Source organism: Lissotriton vulgaris, chromosome 9 (assembly GCF_964263255.1).
Source record: "Lissotriton vulgaris chromosome 9, aLisVul1.2, whole genome shotgun sequence".
NCBI classification, from domain to species: Eukaryota; Metazoa; Chordata; class Amphibia; order Caudata; family Salamandridae; genus Lissotriton; species Lissotriton vulgaris.
Genome location: NC_141697.1, coordinates 436,398,819 through 436,412,203, shown reverse-complemented (window position 1 = coordinate 436,412,203; position 13,385 = coordinate 436,398,819). Strand labels below are relative to the sequence as shown.

At 49.3% G+C, this 13,385-nt stretch overlaps 1 protein-coding gene across 1 annotated transcript in view; it reads right to left on the bottom strand.

Annotated features, from left to right (window-relative positions):
• TDRD9 (tudor domain containing 9) overlaps positions 1 to 13,385 on the bottom strand; it is a 2,495,642-nt gene that overhangs the window by 1,669,418 nt on the left and 812,839 nt on the right. The window lies entirely within an intron of this gene.

The following is a 13,385-nucleotide window of genomic DNA, read 5'->3' as shown; positions in this document are numbered from 1 at the left end:
GTGGCCTGAGCAGTGTCACTTTAGCCATCCTTACCTGAGAATACTTAAATGTAAGACAACATAAAACAGACATGGCGGCGAGTCCAAACTAAAAAAACTCCTGCACAACCTGAAGGCGGTGGCTTCACCAGTGCAACCCGCCCCGCCGTGCTGCAGTCTCAAAAAACCTGGACAAGCTTGCAGCGGCACACGTGTGCACGCACCTAAGGGTGAGGTACATGTCGCCCCCATACCTTTTAGAGAGGAAGGGCAACCGGTCTGGCCAGAAGCGGCAGTGCCGACAGCACTGGAATACACCAACTTCTGAAGGCTGCATGCGCATGCCGTGCCCCCTTGCTCGACTGAACTGAGCCCCGCTGCAAAACAATTCAAGAACCTAATACAGGACACCAAGGGACTCAATACGCTTAGGAGCTCAGAGCTCCATGGAAGACTACATCTGAAAGAGACTAACGGCAGCGCTCTTGGCAGGTGGCACGCTAGACTGGCAGTCCCGCTACTTTGCACACAGAGACAGATCAACCAACCTTCCGCTGCCTCACAGTATACCAAATACCCTCAAAAGCACGTGCGTGCAGCTTGGAGAGATAAGGTGCCTATTCTTTCGACTGCTCAGCCCGCAAATGCATTAACCACTCTTTCCCCACACCAATGCAGGGGCACAAAACCACCACGCACTCTGACACAGCAGCCACTAAAACTACAAAACGGCAACCGAGGACGAAAATACAACTTGTAAAGGCACCCGGGCCAGCAAACCTTACTGCGAGCCTTGAAGGGAACGAGATACAGATCCCCGCCCCGAAGCCCAGGGGGGGGGGGGGGGGGGGGGGGGGGGGATGTGCGACCTCCGCTCGTGGGCGCCATTTTGAATAATCTGGTCCCCCATGCCGAGCCATCAGAAAGTTCGGAGACGCGGCCAAAACCCCCACACCAAATCCCGAAAAACCTAGTACCAAACATGTAAAGGCACCCGGGCCAGCAAACCTTACTGTGAGCCCCAAAAAGAACGAGATGACGCTCCCCGCACCGATGCCCAGACCGGGGGGGGATGGGATGTGCGACCTCCGCGCTCCGCGCGTAGGCGCCATTTTAAAACTAATCGGGTCCTCCATGCCCAGCCACCTGAAAGTGCGGAGACGCGGCCAACAAACCCCACAACCAAATCCAGCAAGCCTAGTACCACCCCGTTCGACGGCATAGGAATGCAATGTTCGAGGCGCCTGTCGTCAACCCCTTAAACCTATACATCACACGCAATCCGTCGCCTCGCTGCACTAACCTATCGTACCGCATAAATGTACTAATCAACGTGCTCCACCCAATACTTCATGACCAGCACACCAACTCGACCCCGGGAGACTGTGCTTACCAGAACCAAACACAGCACAACTGCGTGGATCCTAGGAAGTTCGCCGTTGAACTTGCCGAAATAGTAGATTAACTGAGAAGTGGAAGAAGCGCTTAATGTATAAACGCGAAGCCAGGGCCATCCCGCAGGGATGGGAGCTAGACCAAGGCATTCCCCCAGCTTACTCTCCGACCTGCTAGGGGGCTCAATGTGACGAAAACCCTACCAGCTCTCATGCTCGGCAATGGGTAGGAGAAGCCGCATCCGTTTGAGGCAATGCGAGAGTAGTTTCCCAAGAGAAAACACAGACACATGTGGAGGTTAATAAACACCGTGCTGGTGAAGAAAAACTGGAAAAGGACCACATACCGAACAGCCGTAGGCTTGAACAGCGATCGTAACAGGGGGACAGAGCCACCCTGTGACGAAATACCTCACTGCACCCGCGAAATACCAAAGCCAAACCATATATGCAATAACACCATACACACACTGTTTTCTATATCCACCTCCCTAGGAAGGGGTCGGGACTCCTTGCTACAAGGCACATTTCGTTCACAGACCAATGGTTGACTCCCCATCTCGTGGTGCGACAAAACTGGCGCTCAGGGTGCACCGAGACTCCCGCGCCCGCTCAACGACAAGCTCTGACCGCTGCTCCTCTGCCCGTGAAGCGTGGACCTCCAAAGCCTCCTTGCCTACCCTGGGGGCGCGGGCTGACCTAAAAGCATTGCAACCGGTGGACCCACAACAGCAGGCCGAAATAGGTGACCCCAATTGCCCCCAGGCATCTCAAGGAGGTGCGAACACTCGTACAAATTAGTGGCAAGCAGCATCTCACCCACAAGGACCTCTCAAGGTACCCCGCACCAGTGCCCAAAAGTGAAGAAACTCAGGCAAAATGCACGCGTTCCCACAAGCCCTCGTAAATACCGAGGCAGTGTCACTGGAGGACCTCCCGGGGTGCAGGGCAGTAGCTTGCGCACACAAACTGCGGCAAAGACATCTGCACCCCCTCTGCCCCCTTGCATGAAAGCGCCGACACACCCCCTTAAACACCCAACTCACTGCAAGAAAAACCAAGCCTGCGGAAAACACAGCACCCGATGCTAGACCAGGCCCCTGGACGAGCTACCAGAGGGCACACCAAACGGTGTCAGGGTGAGGGGGCAAAGAGGCCGTCATGGGGGGCGTGGGAGGACTTTATACTCCTCCCTGCTCCCGCCCAGGCCGGAAGTGACGAGCGGGACCCACTGGGGTCCGGAGACACTAGGCTGCTCCGTGTGCCATCTTGTGGGTCCCCTGCGGCGGCTAGTCTGTCAGCCCGCACTTCATTTAGCGCACAAACACCCTACCATGCAGGACGAAGAGACCTCCTTTATGGAGGTAGAACAAGTCTAATACTACCCACTGAACGACAAATTCTGCAGTGCAGTGGATAAATCCATCCACAAAGCGGTGTCATATGCTATGGAGCGGTTCGAGAGGAGACTTCAGTGTTTGTCTGCGGCCTGCCCTCTACCCCTCTTCGAGAGGGAAGACTTTGGCACCCCCATGGGCACACAATCTTCTCATCCCTCTGCCTGGCAAGGCCCAAAAAAATGCAAACATCTAGATACTGACGTGTTTGACAGTCTTAAACGGGCCTACCTGGCCAGGGACACAACACATCCTTATAACCCTACACTTCCGCCCTGCAGCTGAGAAGATAAATGTATCCCTTCCTTTGTAAACCCAGACGCTGATGACTCATAGGCAGGGTCAGACGCGGACGGCATGTAATCCAGGCCCTAGCATCCCGAATACAAGGTTTCTCCTCCTGCCTCTAATTCCCCAGCTTTACCGGACAGTGAGATGCTGGACCCTGACAACCGGATTCATCTTTGGTCTTCCAAGTGGGTCCCGCCCCGAAAGTGGCCTCCTACGTGGTCGCCACACTTAGGAAACCTCTTGACATAGCGGTGACCTTCCTCGCCAAATATATGTGAGATCCTAAATAGGGCATCAATCAGTCATGGCACGCTTGCCAGGACAAGCTCCTTGACGTAATTAGGCCCCTCAATAAAAACGTTAGACATGGCAGAAGACGCCATGGCATCAGCGTCTCTTATTTCTCCGGGGGTGCTGTCCGCGTAGACCCAAAGCAAGATAATCCTATTAGGCAATTTCAACTGCACCCTGTCTACAGAGCACCGTTGGTCCTTTCTAATCAACTTTGACCCCAGGCTGAGTGACCAAGCAGCCTCCAAGGCAGGGGCAGTAGCCGAGGGGGGGAGGGGGGTCTGTTCAGGGGTCCCTTCATTAAAAATCGAAGGTAGTTTGTGTCCCCCTGTCATTCCCTAGACAAGGCGCTAGCCTCTATCAGTTACATCTTTAGCCTTAGGGTCTAATCAGGGACAGTCGTGGTCGGGGATTCATGACTGCTGCCCCGCAGCATGGACCTCTTTCAGAGGTCAAGGCAGATGGATGCAGTGGCAAGACTCCAGTCAATTCAGAGTCCTCTACCCCTCCAGACACAGGGCGCCCCCGCGGTTCCAGTGATGCTCGCAGAGTGAAGTCCAGCCAAGGATGTGCTAACGTTGAGTCCAACATTTCCCTCTCACATGGAGGTGGGGGGGGCACACTGATCTTGGACAATTGGAGGGAGGTTATCTTAAATTCATGTGCGACTGCAGACCGTCCAAGGTATCCAAATATAATTTTACTCCTTCACGTCACCACCTCATCATCATCATCCACGCCCCTTAGTTTTTTCTCAGCCAGACTCCATCCTCATGGATCTGGAGATTTCACAATTGCTAGCAAAGCAAACCATCACTCCCTTCCACCTTCATCCTCGTGGATTACTAAGCAACCTTTTTCAAATGGAGAAATGCAATTGGGGTTCAACAACCAGTTAACAATCTCAAAGAGTTCAACAGGTGGTTAGTATATAGCCATTTCAAGATGGAGGGGATTCACATCTTGAGGGACTTATTGCATCTTGGCCACTGAATGATATGCCTTGATCTTGAGGACAAAACCTTTAAGATTCCAATTTATCCTCCACATCACAGATCCCTACAGTTCCAGTAGATTAGTCAGGTGTTTGAGTTCACTGCCCTACTTTTTGGTCTATTTTCAGCTCGCTGGTGCTTTACCAAGGTGCTCAAATCAGTAGTTAAGCACTTGTGGGCCCAGGGAATGATCATTTCCTTCGATGACATTCTGTTAATGGACCTAAGTCCTCAACGTCTTTCCTAACACCTGCAGCAGGCGGTTTCTCACCATGAATCCCTGTGCTCCATCATAAATACAGAGAATTGGCATCTCCTCACAACTCAGTCCCTTAGCTTCCTAGGGTTTGTCATCAACTCAGTGTAGTCGTTCCTCAGCCATCCCTCCAGGAAATTTGCAAAGATCAGACAGATGTTACAAAAACTTTGGCAAAACCCAAGACATCTCTTTGCCAAGTGGCACAGATCGTGGGCCTTTTGTCTTCCTCCATCCAGGCGATCTTTCTGGGACGCCTATATTATCGCACCCTATTACATCTATCGCAGATATCGCACCCTATTACATCTGAAAGTCTCAGGCTCAGCTGGTGCAGCTCACCCCGGAAGCAAAAGAGGAGATGCTGTGGTGGCTCTCCTACATGGACTCATGGAACGGCAGTCCTATTCGGCTTCACTCCTGACCTGATCATTGCATCGCACGCCAGTGTGACGTGCTGGAACGCCCTCGTTGGGAAGTTACCCACAGGCAGAAGTTGGCCTTCTCAAGAAAGAACCCTTCACATCTATTACCTGGAGCTTCTGGGTGGCTCTTTTGGAGTCCGGTGTTGGACCAAAGACAAAATCCAATGTTTCTGCGGTCTGTTACATCAGTCATTTAAGGGGATGAGATCAAAAGCTGTCGGACCTGGTCAGAGATTTCTAGGAATACTACCTTGCCCAGTGGTTCCCAAACGTTGTTGACCCGTGGCTCCCTTGACCTAATTGGCAGTTGGCCATGGCTCCCCCCCCATTTTTTTTTACCGGTGGACGGGTGGGTGGGGATGTAAGCCCGACCTCGGGTGTACTTCCTGTTGCACTCTGACTGCCCCCTCTCTCCATGCCTGCCCCCGTGCCCTCAGACAGCCCCTTCTGTGCATGCCTCCTTTCTTCGTGACCTCCGACTACCCCTTCTGTCCATGCCATACTCCATACGTGCCTTCTGACTCCCCCTTCTATCCATGCCTGCTGCCTTCGTGCCCTGAGACTGCCCCTTCCCTCCATGCCTTCTCCCTTCATGCCCTGAGACTGCCCCTTTCCTCCATGCCTTCTCCCTTCATGCCCTGAGACTGCCCCTTAACTCCATGCCTGCTCCCTTCGTGCCCTGAGACTGCCCCTTTCCTCCATGCCTGCTCTCTTTGTGCCCAGAGGGCGCTCCTTTCCTCCATGCCTTCTACCTTCGTGCCCTGAGACTGCCCCTTCCCTCCATGCCTTCTCCCTTCGTGCCCTAAGACTGCCCCTTTCCTCCATGCCTTCTCCCTTCATGCCCTGAGACTGCCCCTTACGTGCCCTATGACTGCCCCTTTTCTCCATGCCTGCTCCCTTTGTGCCCTAAGACTGCCCCTTCCCTCCATGCCTTCTCCCTTGGTGCCCTGAGACTGCCCCTTTTCTCCATGCCTGCTCCCTTCGTGCCCTAAGACTGCCACTTCCCTCCATGCCTTCTCCCTTCGTGCCCTGAGAATGTCCATTTTCTCCATGCCTGCTCCCTTCGTGCCCCGAGACTGCCCCTTTCCTCCATGCCTGCTCCCTTTTTGCCCTAACACTGCCTCTTTCCTCCATGCCTTCTCCCTTCATGCCCTGAGACTGCCCCTTTCCTCCATGCCTTCTCCCTTCGTGCCCTGAGACTGCCCCTTCCCTCCATGCCTTCTCCCTTCGTGCCCTGAGACTGCCCCTTTCCTCCATGCCTGCTCCCTTCATGCCCTGAGACTGCCCCTTTCCTCAATGCCTTCTCCCTTCGTGCCCTGAGACTGCCTGAGACTGCCCCTTTCCTCCATGCCTTCTCCCTTCATGCACTGAGACTGCCCCTTCCTTCCATGCCTTCTCCCTTCATGCCCTGAGACTGCCCCTTTCCTCCATGCCTGCTCCCTTCGTGCCCTGAGACTGCCCCTTTCCTCCATGCCTGCTCCCTTCGTGCCCTGAGACTGCCCCTTTTCTCCATGCCTGCTCCCTTCGTGCCCTGAGACTGCCCTTTTCCTCCATGCCTTCTCCCTTCGTGCCCTGAGACTGCCTGAGTCTGCCCCTTTCCTCCATGCCTTCTCCCTTCGTGCCCTGAAACTGCCCCTTCCCTCCATGCCTTCTCCCTTCATGCCCTGGGACTGCCCCTTTCCTCCTTGCCTGCTCCCTTCGTGCCCTGAGACTGCCCCTTTTCACCATGCCTTCTCCCTTCCTGCCCTGAGACTGCCCCTTTCCTCCATGCCTGCTCTCTTCGTGCCCAGAGACTGCCCCTTTCCTCCACGCCTTCTCCCTTCATGCCCTGAGACTGCCCCTTTCCTCCATGCCTGCTCCCTTCATGCCCTGAGACTGCCCCTTTCCTCCATGCCTGCTCCCTTTGAGCCCTGAGACTGCCTGAGACTGCCCCTTTCCTCCATGCCTGCTCCCTTCTTGCCCTGAGACTGCCCCTTTTCTCCATGCCTGCTTCCTTCATGCCCTGAGACTGCCCCTTCCCTCCATGCCTTCTCTCTTCGTGCCCTGAGACTGCCCCTTTTCCTCCATGCCTGCTCCATTCGTGCCCTTCGACTGCCCCTTTCCTCCATGCCTTCTCCCTTCGTGCCCTGAGACTGCCCCTTCCCTCCATGCCTTCTCCCTTCGTGCCCTGAGACTGCCCCTTTCCTCCATGCCTGCTCCATTTGTGCCCTTCAACTGCCCCTTTCCTCCATGCCTTCTCCCTTCGTGCCCTGAGACTGCCGCTTCCCTCCATGCCTTCTCCCTTCGTGCACTGAGACTGCCCCTTTCCTCAATGTCTGCTCCCTTCGTGCCCTCTATCCATTATCTCCATGCCTGTTCTCTTTGTGCCCTCAGACTCAGGCATGCCACACCCACTGAACTCAAAGACCTTCAGCACCCCCCCCCCCCCCCTCCCAGTTGTGTGTGGCCGCCTGTGGATAAGGCCTCCTGGGCACACAAGCAGCTGCACCCGAGCACTTCACAGGTCTTTTAAAGACCATTTGCATGTTAACGAGGCCTTGCTGTTGTTTCACCCCTTCTAAGAGCCCCTGCAGCTCCACTCTGCATTTTGCTTACAGATCAGACTACCCTTTCTTTATATTCCTGTTTCCTTAAAGTGGCAGGTTTATAACGATTATGCAGGTGTCATTTTTACATGTCTAGTGCTTCCACTGTAATGTCCCACATTGTGCCGGGGCGCCCCTGGCAACGCATAACGGCGCACCGGGGTGCCGCGGCGCACAGTTTGGGAACCACGGACCTTGCCCATAAGGTCTCTGTGACAGTGGAACCTCCTTCCAGGTACTTTCAATACGGTGGCAGGCTGGAGCTCCGGATACCGCCAAGATTCGAGCATGTGGAAAAATGACCCCAAACTCTTCAGGTCTATGGTTCACAGATGGGGTCAGTTTATGGTGGATCTTAGCATCTCATCCGGACCACCAGCTGAATCGGTTCCTCGGTTTGACTGCAGATCTGCTGGTAGCAAAAGAAGCATTTCTGCAGGATTGGAGCCTGGAGCAGGGGTATGCATTTCCCCCATTTTCAATGATACCTTGGTTTTCGGTACAAGTACGGTGGCAATAATAGGTGAATCTAGTTTCTGTGACGTCCATATGGGAATCTCAAACTTGGTATACTGCTCTGAAGAAACTTTTTGGAGGATTCTCCAATGCCTCTATCCCCCGTTATCCAGTTCTCCTGAAGATCCCTCAGGGAATCACAATAGCCCAGTGATGAAACAGTCTCTCTGTCTTATGGCGTGGCGGATTATCGGAGACGATGGCAAGTCCTGGGCCTTTTACAACAGGCTTAAAACCTCCTTGCAAAGGCATGGGCGTCCTCTACGGTACGCCAATACCGCTGAGTCTTCCTGGTACAGATGGAAAAGTTGGTGAATGTAATGGGACCTGGATCCCGTAGTCTCTGGTGTTGTCTCAGTGCCGAACTTTCTTTCTGATATGGCAGGTAAAGGAGTGGCTTAAAGGTTAGTAAACTCCTTTCGGTCCGCGTTCTCTACTAGTCATGACCCTATTGAAGGTCTTCCTGTTGGGGAACATCTGCTGGTGCGGAAGTTGTTGAGGGGCATGCGATTATCTGTTGCCCCGGAACCCAGATATTTATTTTGATGGGATATTATTCAAGTGCTTCGTGTTTTTCTCTCATGGCAGAATATTAAATACCTCTCTAGGAAAGAGTTTTATGGTAAGTTAACTATGTTACTCTGTTTAGTTTCCTGTTGCAGAGTTTCGGATGTCCGGGCACTGGGAATTACAGGTAGAGTTTACACCCTAAAAAGGGTTACATTTCATGTTTCAAAACTCACAAAGACACGCTTCAGTGTAAATTCTTATCCATCCTTTCATTACAGTCCGAAACTTTCTGTTGTAAGATGCATTAAAGCCAATGAGACAATAACAGATGAGCGAAGATCCCCCAGGAGACATAACTAATTATCTCCCTCGGGCAGCCTTTCAAGGCAGCTATTTCTCAAACCATAGCCCGTTGGGTCAGACAGGTGATGCAGGAAGCAGGTATTAACATCTGTCTTTTTGGTGCACATTCTGCAAGAGTTGTCATGGGTTCTAAAGCATTTGGGCTGGGTGCAGATCTGGAGGATATTATCAATGCCGCTGACTGGTCTTCCAATTCCACCTTTAAGACCTTCTATTGAAGCCAGTATTAGATATGGCTCCATTGTTGGTAAGTAACCTTTAAACTAGCATAAAACCTTCCTCCAGTCCCGACATAGAATGCAAAACCTCCTATCTATCTTAAATAAAAGTTTTCAATTCGATTCGAGACACGAAGGGCAAGATTACTTCGACCCACTGATTGGTGACCAGTAGACCCCACCCTTTACTTTGGATTGAATTTGGGATGTCATGTTTCATTCAGAGTAAGTACGGTTTCGTTTTTTCTTTGATGTCAAAGAAGTGTTCTTAACCTGATTAATTGATATCAACCTTGGGTGGGACTTCAATTTGTAAACTGTTTGTCTCCGCAGATAATGATTTAGCTAAAAAAGAATATAAGATCCGGGTGATATGGATCACTGCATCAAGAAAGAGGGGGAATAAAGAATGGGAGCGGGCACTGGTCAGCCCAGTACAGATTCCCAGAAATTCTAGGTTTAGACAAATCCAATAGTACATCACACAGAGGGCGTACCTCACACCAGCCAACATTAACCGATACTTCCACCGGGTTGACTCTACCTGTCCCAGGTGTGCTGCTGTAGAGGCAGGCTTGCTACATGCTCTGGTGCTGCGCCAGTTTGAGAGCATATTGGGAGGAGGTAGCATCCACACTATGCGCCTGCACCGAAAGAGCGATACCCTTTGACTGGCTAACATACCTCCTACACATGTTCCGTAGGACACGAAACACTAAAGCCACCTCTAGATCCCTAGACCTGGGCAGGCTGACAGCTAAGAGGTTAATCACAAAATGCTGGAAAGCACCTGATCGCCCACATATACAAGCTTGGCGGCACTCTACCCTTGCATGGGCAAGAGCCGAAGGAATAGCACTGCAATTTGAGGAAACAATGGGCCTCAGGAAGACATCTATCTCTGCAGGCTGGGAAGCAATTCTGGCAACATTACAACAATGTGCCGATCAATCAGGTCAGCCCTTGCAAACAACCAACACGGTAGGGTAACCATGCGCATGCGTCCAGCAACCTTAAACCACTTGTAGACACTAGACTTTGCTATGTAATGACCACTTGCCAGACACCATTGTCCGAAGAAACCGCGGGGGCGAAAAAAGCGATACGCACATACACAAGTATCAGCAACCACGGGGGATGCCCCAGCGCTCTTCCAAGGTCTGTATCCCGACCCCGTTGTTTTACTTCCCCCGCTCTATTATTGCATGCACACTACGACAGAGGAACCTAAGCTGAAGTAGATCTGTTGCGATACTCGCAATGTATTAACCCTGTAAAGAACATATGTAACAATGAGCCGTGCATGCAGTGGCCAGCCAAATGTAAAATGTGCATTTTAATATATCACCATGCCGATTGCAGTAACATTTTTAAAGCGCGATGTCAAGTTTAGGTACACTGTATTTTTGTCACTACATGTTGTAGCAAACGGTTTCAACAGTCAAAAATGGGAAAGTTTTAAAACTCAATAAAAACATATATAAAAAAAGAAAGGAGGGGGAATAACAGTGACAAAAGACTTTATTTGGATGAACTGTGTAGTGATTGTACGTTAGATGATTGCTCTTTTATTTCTACCTTCCCTGGTGTTTATGGAAAGTGTAGTTTGTTGACATACAATGTTCCTTGTGGCGGCTGTTAATATAAAGAGAAGCAGGAACAGCGTAAGCCTCACCTCCATATCCTTAATAGAACTGAAAACTTTCCTTTACGATAGCTTCGAAGTTTTGTTTTATTCACAATCTACTTAAGGCAGAATCGCTACTCTATTACTGCTTTGACTATCAAATGCAAAAGATACACTCAATGCACAATTCTGATTCCCAAGATGATTCCCAAAATATAGTTTTTTTAGGCTACTATCCAACATCATGAATTTTTTAACCTTGAGCGCCAGAGCAAGGTACTATCGTCTTTCTTGCAACTATGGAAAATATACTGGAACGTCAACAATGATAAACGATTGATTTCTGGATGTTCTCCCATTCCAGAAGCTTGAGGGGGTAAGCCGAGGGAAGGCCAATTCATTTTGAGCCCTGTATCACAGCTTCCTGTACTGCCAGTGTTTCTCAGCCCGTGGGACTGTTACTGGACCCTTCAGAGACAGAGGTGCAATGGAATTCAAATGACATTTCAAGGGCTGAGCAGGAGATTGTGAGACATGGCCACTCAAAAAAACTGTTCCGTCAAGCTGTCTTTTCCCGTCGTCTGACAGATCTAAGATGAAAAGAGTGCTATTCTTGGCAGAGAAGTGAGTTTTCAGCAGTGCAAAAGGTAGACTGGGATTATCTTTTGGGGATGCAGGCTCAAGCAAGCCATCACCTTGGCAGATGAAGCGGACACAAATATAAGCATCTCAAGTAATGTTTACTGGTGGTGGTGAAGCTTCCACAACTACAAAGAGCTCACTAAAAAAGGTCAACACATAGGGTTGGAAAATTTTTGGAGTGCCAACCCCATTGATGGAATAATACACAGAGCAAAACAATTCCAACCGCTAGGGAACATCCTCCACTGCATGACTACTTCCACCAAAAACGCTAACTTGGTGGGGTCCTGGGAACAAGGAAGCAAAGACGGCAATGGTATCATTAAACAAACTACAAATAAGATTTAACAATGTGGAGAACAACGCAACAGCAGTTGAAAGCATGTTCACTGCCAGTCATAAGTGTGGTGGCACAAACTGCGATTCAGTCATTGGGGAAGAGAACTGACGAAGTAAAGGTCTTTGGAATCTGACAGCAGTAGGCCAAAACAACTTTGACCAAGTTCCAGCACTACATTAGGACTTCTATTATGAAATTTGGAGCTAGACTAGAGAGGTTTACCGGAGTCAAGCTAAGGGAAACATTTGAAGGACTCAACTGAGGCACGCTTGAAAAGTTACATGAATATTGAGGGAACCATCAGATTATAACTATGGGGGCAGAGCAGAAGCCAACAATACATCTGGCTGTAGTGCGGTCCTGCTGACCCTATAGGAGGAATCACAGAGGTATGTAACACTTACAACGCAACTTTTACGTCGCATTCCGTTACAACGCAGATTTTACAACGCAGGATCCATTACATCGGATGCCATTACAACGCATGGCATTACATAGCAGATGGTATTACAACGCATACCATTACATCGTAAGTATTGGTAAGTATATAATTATTTTTTATTTTATTTAATATTATATAATTGTTTTAATTATTATTAATTATAAATAAAAATATTTATTTATGTTTTTAAATATTATAAATTAAATATATTAATTTAAGTAATTTTTTTATTAAGTAGGAGTATAGGAGTATATGTTTTGGGGTACTGAGGTATATGTTTTGGGGTGTTTGGGTATTTTTAGGTTTTAGGGCAGGGTTTGGGTTTTGGGGTACAGGGGTGTTTTTAGGTTTTAGGGTAGGGTTTGGGTTTTGGGGTACAGGGGTGTTTTTAGGTTTTAGGGTAGGGTTTGGGTTTTGGGGTACAGGGGTGTTTTTAGGTTTAAGGGTAGGGTTTGGGTTTTGGGGTACAGGGGTGTTTTAGGTTTTAGGGCAGGGTTTGGGTTTTGGGGTACAGGGGTGTTTTTAGGTTTTAGGGCAGGGTTTGGGTTTTGGGGTACAGGGGTGTTTTTAGGTTTTAGGGTAGGGTTTGGGTTTTGGGGTACAGGGGTGTTTTTAGGTTTTAGGGCAGGGTTTGGGTTTTGGGGTACAGGGGTGTTTTTAGGTTTTAGGGCAGGGTTTGGGTTTTGGGGTACAGGGGTGTTTTTAGGTTTTAGGGCAGGGTTTGGGTTTTGGGGTACAGGGGTGTTTTTAGGTTTTAGGGCAGGGTTTGGGTTTTGGGGTACAGGGGTGGTTTTAGGGCAGGGTTTGGGTTTTGGGGTACAGGGGTGTTTTAGGGTTCAGGGGTAGGTTTGTGTTTAGGGATAATTAAATTATATTTACCATTTTTAAAATAATTAAAATATATTTAATAAATTAAATTAATTATTTTACATTGATTACATTTTTTAATTCAATTAATTAAATTAAATAAATTAATAATTTTAATTTAATTTCATTTCAATTTTAAAAATATGTACATAAAACTAATTTCATTATTTTAATTAAATTAAATTAATTACAATTTTTATTAAAATTACATTTATTAAATAGATATTATTTTATTAAAATAAATTAA